Below are 14512 nucleotides of genomic sequence, written 5' to 3'. Positions count from 1 at the left end.
CTGCTTGACAGGCTATTTCAAAACAGGTTTGACTAAAATTCAATTGAACTTTGACTGAGATGGAGGTTAATGGCACTGGTTGGCTTTAGGCAAAGGGGGCGAGTAGAAAGAACGTATTATTAGGTGTGCATACACATATAGTCTTCGTTCATTCAGAAACGCGTACTGTAATTCGTATGTAAGGTTTGTATAGTTTTTGAGTGACAACATTCAACATGACCTTGCCAGGCTTATATAAAGCGGTGACTGCACGATAGACGTGCTGTGAGATTTATGTGATGTATGTATCGCTGTGTGAAGGCTGTGTGGTGGCTGTGTGAAGACTGTGTGATGGCTGCGTGGTGGCTGTGTTGAGACTGTGTGATGGCTGTGTGGTGGCTGTGTGAAGACTGTTTGATGGCTGCGTGGTGGCTGTGTGAAGACTGCGTGATGGCTGTGTGAAGACTGCATGATATCTATGTGACGACAGTATGGTGGCTGTGTGAAGACTGTGTGATTGGTGTGTGGTGGCTTGTAAAGACTGCGTGATGTTTCTGTAATGAATATGTGGTGGCTGTGTGAAGACAGCGTGATTAGTGTGTGGTGGCTGTGTGAAGACTGCGTGATTAGTGTGTGGTGGCTGTGTGAAGACTGCGTGATGGCTGTGAGGTGGTTGTGTGAAGACTGTGTGGTGGCTGTGTTAAGACTGCGTATTGGCTGTGTGGTGGCTGTGTGAAGACTGCGTGATGGATGTGAGGTGGCTGTGTGAAGACTGTGTGATGGCTGTGTGGTGGCTGGGTGAAGACTGCGTGATGTTTCTGTAATGAATATGTGGTGGCTGTGTGAAGACAGCGTGATTAGTGTGTGGTGGCTGTGTGAAGACTGCGTGATTAGTGTGTGGTGGCTGTGTGAAGACTGCGTGATGTTTCTGTAATGAATATGTGGTGGCTGTGTGAAGACAGCGTGATTAGTGTGTGGTGGCTGTGTGAAGACTGCGTGATTAGTGTGTGGTGGCTGTGTGAAGACTGCGTGATGTTTCTGTAATGAATATGTGGTGGCTGTGTGAAGACAGCGTGATTAGTGTGTGGTGGCTGTGTGAAGACTGCGTGATTAGTGTGTGGTGGCTGTGTGAAGACTGCGTGATGGCTGTGAGGTGGTTGTGTGAAGACTGTGTGATGGCTGCGTGGTGGCTGTGTTAAGACTGCGTATTGGCTGTGTGGTGGCTGTGTGAAGACTGCGTGATGGATGTGAGGTGGCTGTGTGAAGACTGTGTGATGGCTGTGTGGTGGCTGGGTGAAGACCGCGTGATGGCTGTGAGGTGGCTGTGTGAAGACTGTGTGATGGCTGTGTGAAGACTGCGTGATGGCTGTGTGAAGACTGCGTGATGGCTGTGTGGTGGCTGTGTGAAGACTGCGTGATGGCTGAGAGGTGGCTGTGTGAAGACTGTGTGGTGGCAGTGTCAAGACTGCGTGATGGCTGTGTGGTGGCTGTGTGAAGACTGTGTGATGGCTCTGTAATGAATATGTGGTGGCTGTGTGAAGACTGTGTGATTGGTGTGTGGTGGCTGTGTGAAGACTGTGTGGTGGCTGTGTGAAGACTGTGTGATTGGTGTGTGATAGCTGTAGAAGACTGTGTCATGGCTGTGTGAAGACTGTGTGGTGGCTGTGTGAAGACTATGTCATGGCTGTGTGAAGACTGTGGTGGCTGTGTGCAAACTGTGGTGGCTGTGTGAAGATTGTGGTGGTTGTGTGAAGACTGCGTGATGGCTCTGTAATGAATATGTGGTGGCTGTGTGAAGACTGCGTGATTAGTGTGTGGTGGCTGTGTGAAGACTGTGTGATTGGTGTGTGGTGGCTGTGTGAAGACTATGTCATGGCTGTGTGAAGACTGTGTGGTGGCTGTGTGAAGACTATGGTGGCTGTGTGCAGACTGTGTGGTGGCTGTGTGAAGACTGTGGTGGCTGTGTGAAGACTATGTCATGGCTGTGTGAAGACTGTGTCATGGCTGTGTGAAGACTGTGTGGTGGCTGTGTGGAGACTGTGTCATTGCTGTGTGAAGACTGTGTCATGGCTGTGTGCAGAATGTGTGGTGGCTGTGTTAAGACTGTGTTGTGGCTGTGTGAAGACTGTGGTGGCTGTGTGAAGACTGTGTGGTGGCTGTGTGAAGACTGTGTCATGGCTATGTGAAGACTGTGGTGGCTGTGTGAAGACTATGTCATGGCTGTGTGAAGACTGTGTCATGGCTGTGTGAAGACTGTGTCGTGGCTGTGTGAAGACTGTGTGGCTGTGTGAAGACTGTGGTGGCTGTGTGAAGACTGTGTGGTGGCTGTGTGAAGGCTGTGTGATGACTCCATGAAGACTATGTGACGGTTGTGTGAATACTGTGTGAAGACATGTTGTGGACATGTGCTGTGTGACGTCACAGTTCAGCATGGACATGTTCGATATTGTGTAACCTATGGGCGAGATTAACATGGATGAAGAGGATATCTGTCTTCAAAAAAACATCAGAAGCCAATCAATCAATTCTATTTCCATTGCAAGTACAAACCTTCAATGGCTGAAGAGAAAAGGACGACAGTCTATCTTATCAACACACAGGTGTCTATGCACGTATACCAACGGTATTATTGGTTATGCGGTCCTTTGAAAAACACCCACGTGAAGAAATAAATGAACCAACCCACTCGTGTCTGGTTATTCTTTCTTTATCAAGGCACAAATACACAAAATATGCAACAACTGTATAACAAATATATAACAAATATATAACAACTATATAACGTGTGAGTCCATAAAGTTAAAACTGATTTAAATGCAAGGGCTGCTTGTACAGGAATGCAAAACCGCGGATATCCTTAAAGGGACCTATATAAGGATACACGTCATCCGCGTTTTTGAGGAATAACGTACCTACAAAAGCCTGGGGGATAGCACAGAACATTGCGTCACAGGATGTGGTTTACAACATTCCCCAGGAATAGCAACGCGACAAATGGATTTGCCGGTAGTTAATACACTGCAGGAAGGTAAAGTGCACGTGTAGGAATTCGTACCCTGTATTGGAGCTTGTCGAGTGAATTCGGGTTTTTTCGTCACAACTGCATCTTGGCGACACGTGATCAGCAGCCACTCGGATCCACTCGGCTTATTACGATAGTTACGTAATACCTCGTGGTGCTTTAGAGTAGTGATACTTCATGGATTCACGGCAACCTTTGTAATGTCAAATCCCGCAGCCGTTTTGGAACACTGATTATGTTGCTCTTTACTGAAATAAGGATTTTGCTTGCAAAAAAACGGAAAACAATTTTGTGCAGGAATATTATGTTCATATTTACTAGTTCCAACATGGATTCCTTCGGATGCTGGTCGAGATTTTATTACGACTGAGACGATCCGATTGGATCGGCAACATTATATCTATACGTCGCCTGCATAGCGTTAGCGTGCCTGCTTGCAATGTACAAATGGCCGACTTTGGGAGACTAACCATTGTCATATTCTTACAAAGTAATTGATTGTGAAAATTGTCCATTAAATATATTTAAATCGCTAGGTTATTTATATTTATATATCTTTTGTCATTTGTATTAGAAATCTCAGAAGAAAAACATGTCATAAATTGGTCTGATGCTACGGTACCGTAGAGGGGACATCGGATGAGAAAATAGATATCAATAGTAAGGCGTGGCCTCGAGGTAATAAGTCGAGGCCATGAGATAATAAGTCGTGGCCATGAGATAACAAGTCGAGGCCACGAGATAATAAGTCGTGGCCATGAGATAATAAGTCGAGGCCACGAGATAATAAGTCGTGGCCATGAGATAATAAAGCGTGGCCATGAGATGATAAGTCGAGGCCACGAGATAATAAGTCGAGGCCACTAGATAATAAGTCGTGGCCATGAGATAATAAGTCGAGGCCACGACATAATAAGGCGTTGCCACGAGATAATAAGTCGAGGCCACGAGATAAATAAGTCGTGGCCACGAGATAATAAGTCGTGGCCACGATATAATAAGTCGAGGCCATGAGATGATAAGTCGTGGCAATGAGATAATAAGTCGAGGCCACGAGATAATAAGGCGTGGCCATGAGATAATAAGTCGAGGCCACGAGATAATAAGGCGTTGCCACGAGATAATAAGTCGTGGCCACGACATAATAAGGCGTGGCCACGACATAATAAGGCGTGGCCACGACATAATAAGTCGTGGCCACGAGATAATAAGTCGAGGCCACGAGATAAATTAGGCGTGGCCATGAGATAACAAGTCGTGGCCACGATATAATAAGTCGAGGCCACGAGATAAATAAGGCGTGGCCACGAGATAATAAGTCGAGGCCACGAGATAAATAAGGCGTGGCCACGAGATAATAAGTCGAGGTCATGAGATAAATAAGACGTGGCCACGAGATAACAAGTCGAGGCCTCGAGATAAATAAGGCGTGGCCTCGACATTATTTAGCCAATGAAATTCAGGTAACGTATTTTCGAATTTTAGGATGGAGGACGTCGAGCGTTTTCTCACAGACAGGGGAGTTCCTGGCGAAAACGTTGAGCTACTTGTTGCTGACAAGGTAGAAAGACGATAAGGTTTTCGTGTAAAACGTATTCTTCAGGTTTGCATGTAAAAATCACATTTATTACTGTATTTTCCCGGTAGACGGTTGACTTGGCCCAGGTGTATGTATCAAATTAAACAAAATGGGATATGCCATAGCTTAAATGTAACAATGTGCACAACATGCATTGGCAACATTTATCAGTAAAGATCGAAGTAATAAGATATATCGTGAATATTGAAACAATCATTTGTGCTGACAATTAGCATCGATTTTCGTAGCTTATTTTCGATTTTGAACAGGCTTAAAGTTCTGGGATACAGTCCTTACCATTAGATTTTTAAATGATTTAAAATTAAATTATAAGATAAATAACAGGTAACATTAAGATGAATGGAGAATTATTACTATTATTCATGTGATTTAAGATATAAGCATGTGTGAAGACTGTGTCATGGCTATGTGGAGACTGTGGTGGCTGTGTGAAGACTGTGTCATGGCTGTGTGAAGACTGTGTCGTGGCTGTGTGAAGACAATAATGGCAGCATTTCTACTAAGCTATATGACAAGAGGGATGATTTTAATTTTGCCATCGTCAACTTTTCTTACATGTGTAGCAACATCTCTTCAGCTCCCGCCTATGGTGTCTGCATTTCACAATTGCTTCTGTACTTAAGAGCATGTACCTTTTACTCAGACTTCAAAGAAAGACATGCGCTACTAACAAATATGCTCTTCAAGCAAGGTTACACTGTCCAGGGCCTAGTCAGGTCTTTCCAAACATTATATGGTAGACATTCGGAAGCCTGCACTCAATATGACAAGTCACACTTCAATATGATGTGATGCAATCCCATTTTATGACATTCATGTTGAGTTTTCTAAACTTGGCAATGGCAAATTGGCATTTACTATTTTCTTGAAATATTGTGAACGACTGGTACTACCGGTAGGGCAGGAGAAGCTTACCATTTCGCGAACACCTATCTCATCACAAGTCGGTGATTCATTCACAATTTTTCAACACGATTTTGCCTTTCACGTCCAATGGAATCTGTTTCGGCAGATATCGAGTTTGATTGTTCTTTGGCGTTGACGTTATTAATTTATTCATTCACTGATGTAAGTTTTCTTGTTTTAGCTCTACAAAGAGGTCTCTACTTGACAGAGGGGAAGATGATAGCATATTCTGTCGTACACAATGGACCTCTTCCACGGTTTTTCAGTCCACTGCTGTTCAGTACACTTGTTGGCGACAGCCAAATTCAGCCAAAGATTGATGACATCCAAGATGTCGCACAGAGGGAAAGTCTACTGAAGGTCGATTCAAACTCAATTCCCTAATTAGGTAACTGCCTTATCAACATGTGTGTGGTCCTTTAGTGTCATATATGTTTCATTCATTCAAAAGCAAATGTATCAACTAGAATTATACTTCAGAAATATGTTCTGTTTCAACACTGCTATATTTGAGATAGCACTATATGTAATAGTAACGATTCTAGTACTTTGTGGTTGAGTGCCATTCGGGATTTGAACCCACACCATAAGAATCAGGCACCAATTTGCCAGCATTGAAACTTCCACCATGTAACACCTCAACCACTCAGCCACCGGGCATCGAAGCGATTTGTTATCCCAAAAATAACATGTTTGCCTTTGTTCATCAATTAAATGGCATGAATTAACTGTTTGTATGAATTCCATCATTTCTTTTGTCTGAATTGTTAAAACTATAGAACTATGTAATGTTTTCCAGATACGAAATGCAGAGGATATGTACGTCTTCGACCCTGGATGCCGTAGGTGGTGCTCATCAACTTATCCAACTTGCTGGATGTTACTCTCTTACTCTGTCCTTAGCAAAGAAGGAAGAACTTTGTGATGCCTTGATCCATTTCATTGTGCTTGCCAGAATCAAAGAGTGCCTAGATCAGTATGTACTGCTACCAGGCTTTTCAACCAATGTTTGACCGTTCACTGTCTTGTTAACTCCTTCCAAACGTTTTATGGTAGACAGAATGATATGTCTACCAAATATGACAGGCCGCTTGCAATATATGTGCATGGTGGGTGCTACCGGTAGAGCAGGACACGTTCCCCCTTTTCGCGAACACCTGGTGTCATTCCGATTTGTAATCAGTAATCCATGCATGTATTCTTCTCTTTACATCGCCACAAATGCCCCAATGAATCTGTTTCGGCAGATATAATAAATACCGGCCCTAAGGCGTTGACGTTTACTATTAAATATCATTAATAAGTGCAATCGGGTTCGTTAGTGTTGGTGTTGCTGAATGGTGTCATAGTGCAGTAATGGTTAAAGTAATTTTAGTATCTGCCACAATTTAATACGCAAAAGTTAATAAAAAACAACAACATACATGTATTTGGAATGTTTTCACAGTTAATTCAGTTATTATTCATAACAACGATCTCTACCGATGCACAATTATACACATGAATTTTGACATCTGAGAATTGATCGCTAATGAGATAAAGTATGAAACCGGCTTTAGGAGAACGTTCCAATGAAAAAAACACATGCAACAAAAAGATTATCGAACTCAAATTTATTTTATAAAGTGGATAAGTTGTGGGTATTGTTCGAGTTAAGGTGCATAGTCTTAATTGTTTCCTTACACAAACTACTTTAAGATAACTAAATGTCTTCTGGGTTTTATGACATTCATGTCTATTGCATATTAGCACACAATATTTACAATTCTAGATTCCAAAAAGGACTGGCCACTTTGGGAGTACTTGCAGAAATGCGTGTTCACATCAAAGAAGTAAGGGAACTTTTCTGTTTCGATGAAAAGTATGAATTGAACGCTTCCGTGCTTGAAATGGTGTTCAGTGTACCATCCTTCTCCGAACCTGGGAGCAACAGGCGCAGAATGGAAGAAGAGACAGTCAGTTATTGGATGGACTACTTCTGGACGTAGCAGGTAATGAGATAAGAAAAACAGTCGGACGTTAGTGTGCTTATAATAACTGTCATGGTGAACCATGTATATTTATTATAACAGCAAATTACACAGGGATATCCATATGTTAAGCTAGAACGTGTTTGAGAGTCCAGATAACCAGACACGATCAGGACTGAGAACATGGTCCCTCTTGTGTGTGTCTATATCACCTGTTAAGATCTAACTGCATTAGCAAATATGTGTCATGATGTATTGTCAAGTGAGTGAATATGGTCGGTTACATTTTGTTTAGTGAGTTCATATGTTTGGGTACTTTTTTCAAACTATCTTTGTTTGACAAAACTGTATTTTCAGAGGGCACAGAATCAGTCACCCTGAGTGACATATTGGTTTTTGCGACTTGCGCGGGATCCATTCCTCCCCTTGGTCTCCATCCACAGCCGCAGCTGACATTCCACACTGCAATGGAACTCAACCCTGAGAACAGAGAGAACTTCCCTCCAGCTAACACATGTGCAAATGTATTAGACATTCCAATGATCAGTAATTATAACCTGTTCAATAAAAACATGAATGCAGCAATCAGTGTGAATATCTTCACTTCCGAGTGAAAAGACGGGCATGACTTTGTCATGAATTGTCTTCCCCCTTTCAGTTTTGTTTTGCATTTGTTTCAGTTTTACAGAACAGTTCTGCTATAATCGATTGAGCTTTTAGTCTAATTTTATTGAATCTGTTACTACCAAATAGGTTAATTGGTATTGACATCTGATTGTTTAAGAAGATTTTATTTACACGTGTTCCAAACATTTTTAGACGAATGTCTTATCGTATTATTTCTTACATACAAACCAGGTTTTGAATTTTTAATGGTTTGATGAGTTATATTATTAAAGTTTCGTTTAAAGGAATTGCATGTTTTGATAACAACATGACAATGCCGTGTTCCCTGTAGGGTCAGAAGAGGGATCGTTTGAATCATTTTACATTTTTGTGCTTTTGGTACAAGAGAAACCTTAAATTACTATGACCCTTTTAAATGTGTCTCTCAATGTGAAAATTAAGCGGAATTTGTTTTTAAAAATGAGTTTTTGTTGAGACAAAAAAATATTAGCTCATAGGTTTGTGGCATATAGTAAACCTGTTATTTTGTAAGCCTGTAAAGAACGTTTATTGTAATGAAACGAAGAAGGATGCAGATATATGTTCTTACTTTAAAACCCCAAATACGTTTAAATGACCATTGTAAGCAAGTTTTTTGCAGTCAACATGTTTATGTTGTAATGGAAATTTTAAAAAATATTGATGTTTTTGGTTAAGAATTACTAAGTTTGGGTAAAGAAGGTTTAAAAGTTACAAATATCGCATCTGTTAACATTTTGATATATTTGGATTGCATATTATGAACATCTTGTTATATTTTGAACAGACAGAATAAATCCTGTTTAATTGATAAAAGTTAATGGAAGTCACTCTACCCCAGATATCCTGTTTTTTTCCTGGTGTGGATTACGCCGTTAGCATTATAGTTTCTTGAAGTATTGTATTAAATTTGCAGTCATTCTAAAAAGCTGTCACGCAACACAATAAAGAGCCATCAGTTAACAGCTTAACAGGCTATTTTTGTCATTCTTTTAATGTCAATTCGTGAACATTCATTTGTTTCATGTATCTACCTAGACTGATAGTTTTGGAGTACAACGTTCAAAGTACATAATTTGCATTACGAACTGATATAAAACTTATTATCATAGCAAATAGTCATCTAATAATATTTACTTATATTACCATCAGGGCTTGTAATTCAACAATTTAAGCAATTGTTCCAAAGGTCTGCTACTATAGAATTATAACATTTTACGAATGACGTGTCAGCTTTATGTAATTCAGACATTATGTTAATCATGCACTAAACTAGTAAACTAAGCTTATGCAAGTTATTGTATGCACATAAATTTATTGTTGGGTTGCGGCTTTTGTATCAGCAAACATTTGTCAGAAGTGCAATCAGTTGGAAGTTTTAGTTCACATTGCTTGAGTGAATCAATGTTAAATTTGGGAAATGGTTTATGTCTGAAACATTAAACGAAAGTTTGTACTGGCATTTATACATGCTTTAGCTGCAAAACACTAATGTTAATCATAACCATCAATAAGAATACGTGCCTCGTGGTAGGATCATAAAACAACTGTATATTACACTTTACTACAGGAATTCGTAGATTTCTTGTCGGAGATGTATATACAGATCAGCTGCTTCTTGAGCATTCGTTGCCGGTTGTAGGTTGTCTCTGCCCATGATGTTAGTACATATTTCATAAACGTCTTCATCACAGGGGATTGTTCAGCGAAGCACGGCTTCCTCAAGGCAGGTAGAGAGGTCTTCGTCGGACACAACATAGAGTTGATCTTCAGTTTCCCATAGAGCTGGAGCACTGTACATTTGCTCTGGATGACCACTTGCAACATTGTTTCTTGAGGGTCTAATGCAAAGGTTGTCCCAAACGGCAGCCACGGAATCCAGATCATCTTAAAAATGTTAATGTTAAAGAATTGTTTCAAACCGATTTATTTGATCTAGATTAGGACATGAAAACAGCAAAAACGTGTTTTATATTGTATTGATCATTGCAGGTAACAGTAACATATTTTATAGTAAAGAGAAATATAAAATATGTGTCGAAGAAAGTTTACATGTATGAAGTCGTTACTTTATGTAGGAACAGTTCTACTTGCATGACATAATACAATAAAGTGTACCTGAACAATAGCCATGAAACGAAATTGGATAAGGTTTTTGTCCAAGAAATCTCCCCTGAAATCCCCATTTTCCCCGAGACCTTTGAACGTTTCAATCCAAAAATGTGTACATTCCTTTCTTAGAAATGACCACCAGACTTCGATTCTTTGATTTGATGTACTGGAACCATCAATGAAGCATCTTCCGTCTTGTGGATCTGTATTGTCACGTCGAAGATACTGTTGGTACTCTCGGACATGTACATTTTCTGTACCATGGTCAGCCCTTACAATGCGTGGGCAACCTCTGTGGGTCCTAACGGCCTCTAAAAAGTATCCACCAATTACCTTTGGATTGTTGTTGGTACTGTTGACCTAGATCCATATTACTTTTCTTGAAAATCCACAAACACAAGCGTGGATACAAAGTCCAAATGGTTTAAGTTTATCATATCCATCTACATGCCAAACAAAATTTGGTCCTTTGGCATAATAGGAACGCCGACGTTAGTCGCCGAACTCTCCTTGATGCAACTCCCACTGGATCTAGATGGCGCAAAATAAGTCGAATGTCTTCCATTCTAGCCTTTACACCACTTTGTTGACATCTAGCGTACATGATACGGTAGCAACACAGTTGTCCTGAAGCTGATAGTTAATCCTGTATAAAACTCACAACATCCACGAGAGGGCTGAATCTACGACGACTCAGATTCATAGTCCTTAGAATTCTCTTAAGGTGCCGCACACTTAGTTTGAATCCATAGATGTTATCAAGAATGTACACAATATCCTTGTAATTGATTCAGAGATGGAAATAATGTGATATTACTTCACTGCGAAGGTCTTGATTCATAATATGACCAAGTTTCATAAGTAATGGAATGATGAAAAGTATAAAAAATGGCCGACCAAAACTGCAATTCTATTGGTTAACTTATCTCGTGGCCACGACTTATTATCTCATGGCCACGACTTATTATCTCGTGGCCACAACTTATTATATCGTGGACACAACTTATTATCTCGTGACCACAACTTATTATGTCGTGGCCACGCCTTATTATCTCGTGGCCACGCCTAATTATATCGTGACCACAACTTATTATGTCGTGGCCACGCCTTATTATCTCGTGGCCACGACTTATTATCTCATGGTCACGACTTATTATATCGTGGCCACAACTTAATATCTCGTGGCCACAACTTATTACCTCGAGGCCGCGACTTATTATATCGTAGCCACAACTTATTATCTCGTAGCCACAACTTGTTATGTCGTGGCCACGCCTTATTATCTCGTGGCCACGACTTATCATCTCGTGGCCTCGACTTATTATCTCGTGGCCACGCCGTACTATTGATATTTATTTTCTCATCCGATGTCCCTTCTACGGTTCCGTATGATGGAGTCGAAAATATGAAAGGAGTTAAACGAATCAAGTTATACAGAAAAAGGTGTAACAATATTTATGTATATATTTACTACACGCGACGCATTAGACCTACATCTAGTCTCTGAAATAAACATATCTTACAGAAAATAAACAGTTGTTAAATTATCGAAATAAAAATATAATACAAAGGAGCCCAGAGACTCTTTATTTTTAGATACTGTAATAATCTAGACTTGCCGAACATTATAGACTTGCATGGGCTGGATTGGATTTTTTTGTATCAGGGTCTGTAAAACACTAGCGACGCATTGACAGCGAAACAAACAACTTGTTTAAAAATCAACCAGTGTCGTTGTTTGGTTTATAATGAAGGATGAATTAAAGTCTGGACGGCAGCTTGTTCTCAGCAGCTTCTACAATTTTGGCATCTTTAAATTCTATCAATAATTATATAATAATATAACCGTAATCTTTAGACTCGCATATGTACAGGGGATTGGGTGGCTTAGCGTTGACTTGTTTGAGCTTGGTTTGATTCTCCATATGGTTCCATATGTTAAGCCCATCCTTTGTGTGTCTTACAGTATTGATTGGAATATTAATAAATATTAATAAATAAATAATTAAAATTAAAATAAAATTGTACAACTATAATCACTCGGTATTTCTACTGACGCCGGATTTATTTCGAAATGCTGTGCGTTTTGTTTGTCACTTAATTCACAAACAAACAAACAACACAACTAGGACTAGCGAGGATGCAGGACCAGTACAATGTCAGGACATGGCAAATTAGCCAAGTGCTCACACCCCCTCCCCCACCCACCCACCCACCTCGCCCCACCAAAACGATTTGTATGGTAATTTGTTTGGTGTGATTACTTTAAAAGGGTATGCTCTCATTCAGGTCAATTTACATCGTCTAATTTATATTACCACCTATTGGTCTGTTTGTTCCTTATACATACAATAAATAAATAGCTGTAAAAACACGAGATAAGAGCATGAAATATGCACAGCGGTACCCCATGCAACACAAGGAACACTGCCTCGAACCATTACGCATGTGTAAAAACAGCAATAAAACTTATGACCGCCTATAAATATACAAAGCCAAACTATCCGAAATAAATACAATAAATCAACAGAAGGGTCATCCATTTAGATTTACGACACATTACCTACTCAAAACCTGCATATCGAGGTACGAGCAGTAAAGCCTGGAATCTAAGCGTGGAGTCGGCCAAGGAGTGGGTCTTCCACTTCCTTCTTTCAACCTTTCCAGCGGAGAAACTGGCCCCCTGATCAGGAAAGGGGCGGTGAGCGTGTATGTCAGAAACACGCCTACCCTCATGTTCTTCGCAGGAATGCAATAAATAAAAATAATAGTGACCCATATATCCTACAAGGCCGAAAAAAAGAAATATTGACCAATGTATTCTATGAGGCCGGACTTCGTGTGGTTAGTGTTAAGGTGGCGATGGTTCCTGGTAAAGTTGGAATAAACATGGTGGAATCCCCCATACGTCCACCGACAAGGCCGCCAGATGGGAAAAGAGACTCGTGCTAATTTGAACCTGTTTGATACGAATGGTTTATTGGCCGGAATAATATGAGTATATATATATATATATATATATTGTGTGTGGTAGTTCATCGGGTTTTAGCGGTGAGTTCGAATCCCATTACTGGTACAACGTGAGAAGCCAGTTATTGTGTATCCAGTCTTGCTGAAATAGTGTGGTGTTAAAACCATACTCGCTTAGTAACAAAAAAAAATAAATGACTAACTCACTGAACATATAATACAACAATAATGAAACTGTAATAATCACAAGTACAACTGTATGTTTTAAGTGACCGTGGTAATGGAAGAATTGATGGTTCTTCAGCAGTATTCTAGAAATTGGCTTCACACTTGGCACTCCTATGGGGAGTCGAATCCGGGCCTTCGGGCATCCCCACCCCCAACCCCGGTACCGGGATTTGGATTAATGAGATTCCATTATTTAAAGAGCGTGCTGCGCGAGATGCGAGATGCGAGATGCGAGATTCCGAACAAATGGAAAGTAATAAAGAAAGGACACATTTACCACCCTCCCGACAGACGGTCAGTCACCCCGAGACGAGAAGCAGGGGCGTGGCCCATGGGGATGGCGTTCACATGTCTGACGTGAAAGGTGGGGGTGAGAGGAGGGACACTTGTTCTGTTTATACAGCAGAGGAGGGTCCGGGGAGGGAGAGTTCCGGAATTCTTATCAGGGATGTCTTAGCTATCTACTTTATGTTCGACAGACAGGTTGGGCACTAGCCTTGCAGTCCCGAGACTGACATTCTTGGAAAGACTGCCGTTAGTGTACCGAACCACTTATCCAAGTCGTGTTTAGTTCAAGTTTAGTTCATTTTTAGTTCGAATATCACACACCAGAGATATTTGTTTGTAAATTTTTCCATATGTGTGAAATGGATTAGAACTACGTAATTATGCGGCCCGTGGGTGGCAAAACAAACAGGGTTTATTGTTTCATTAAACCATGCAGCTATCGAGTTTCCGACCTCGCTTGCTCTAAGCCTCGCTTTAGACAAACAATGTAATTACCGAGTAATCACTATATTCAAAATTCCAAAAAAACGGAAATCTCTCCACAAATAAATGGAACGACTGTAGCAGTATGTAATACAGCTGTAGCAGTATGTAATACAGCTGTAGCGGGATGTTGATGTTGTTCACTGTATTGTACGGGATGTTCTTTGAATATGAAGGTCAGGTTTGACGAATCCTATCCAACTTACCATGTCGTAGTTTATAATGGATGTCCCACTGAAACACAAAGTATATTGACTCGGAGTCAACCTGCCTTTTTCCCACCAAATTAATGCCGAACGCCAGGCAGGG

At 40.7% G+C, this 14512-nt stretch overlaps 1 pseudogene; it reads left to right on the top strand.

Moving 5' to 3' along the window:
• The first annotated feature begins 2973 nt into the window (after positions 1-2973).
• LOC139479310 (G2/M phase-specific E3 ubiquitin-protein ligase-like) lies at positions 2974-8091 on the top strand (annotated as a pseudogene).
• Positions 8092-14512: the final 6421 nt, after the last annotated feature.

Source organism: Haliotis cracherodii, unplaced genomic scaffold (assembly GCF_022045235.1).
Source record: "Haliotis cracherodii isolate W230 unplaced genomic scaffold, xgHalCrac1.p SCAF_4, whole genome shotgun sequence".
Lineage (NCBI taxonomy): Eukaryota > Metazoa > Mollusca > Gastropoda > Lepetellida > Haliotidae > Haliotis > Haliotis cracherodii.
This window is presented reverse-complemented; position numbering and strand designations above follow the sequence as displayed.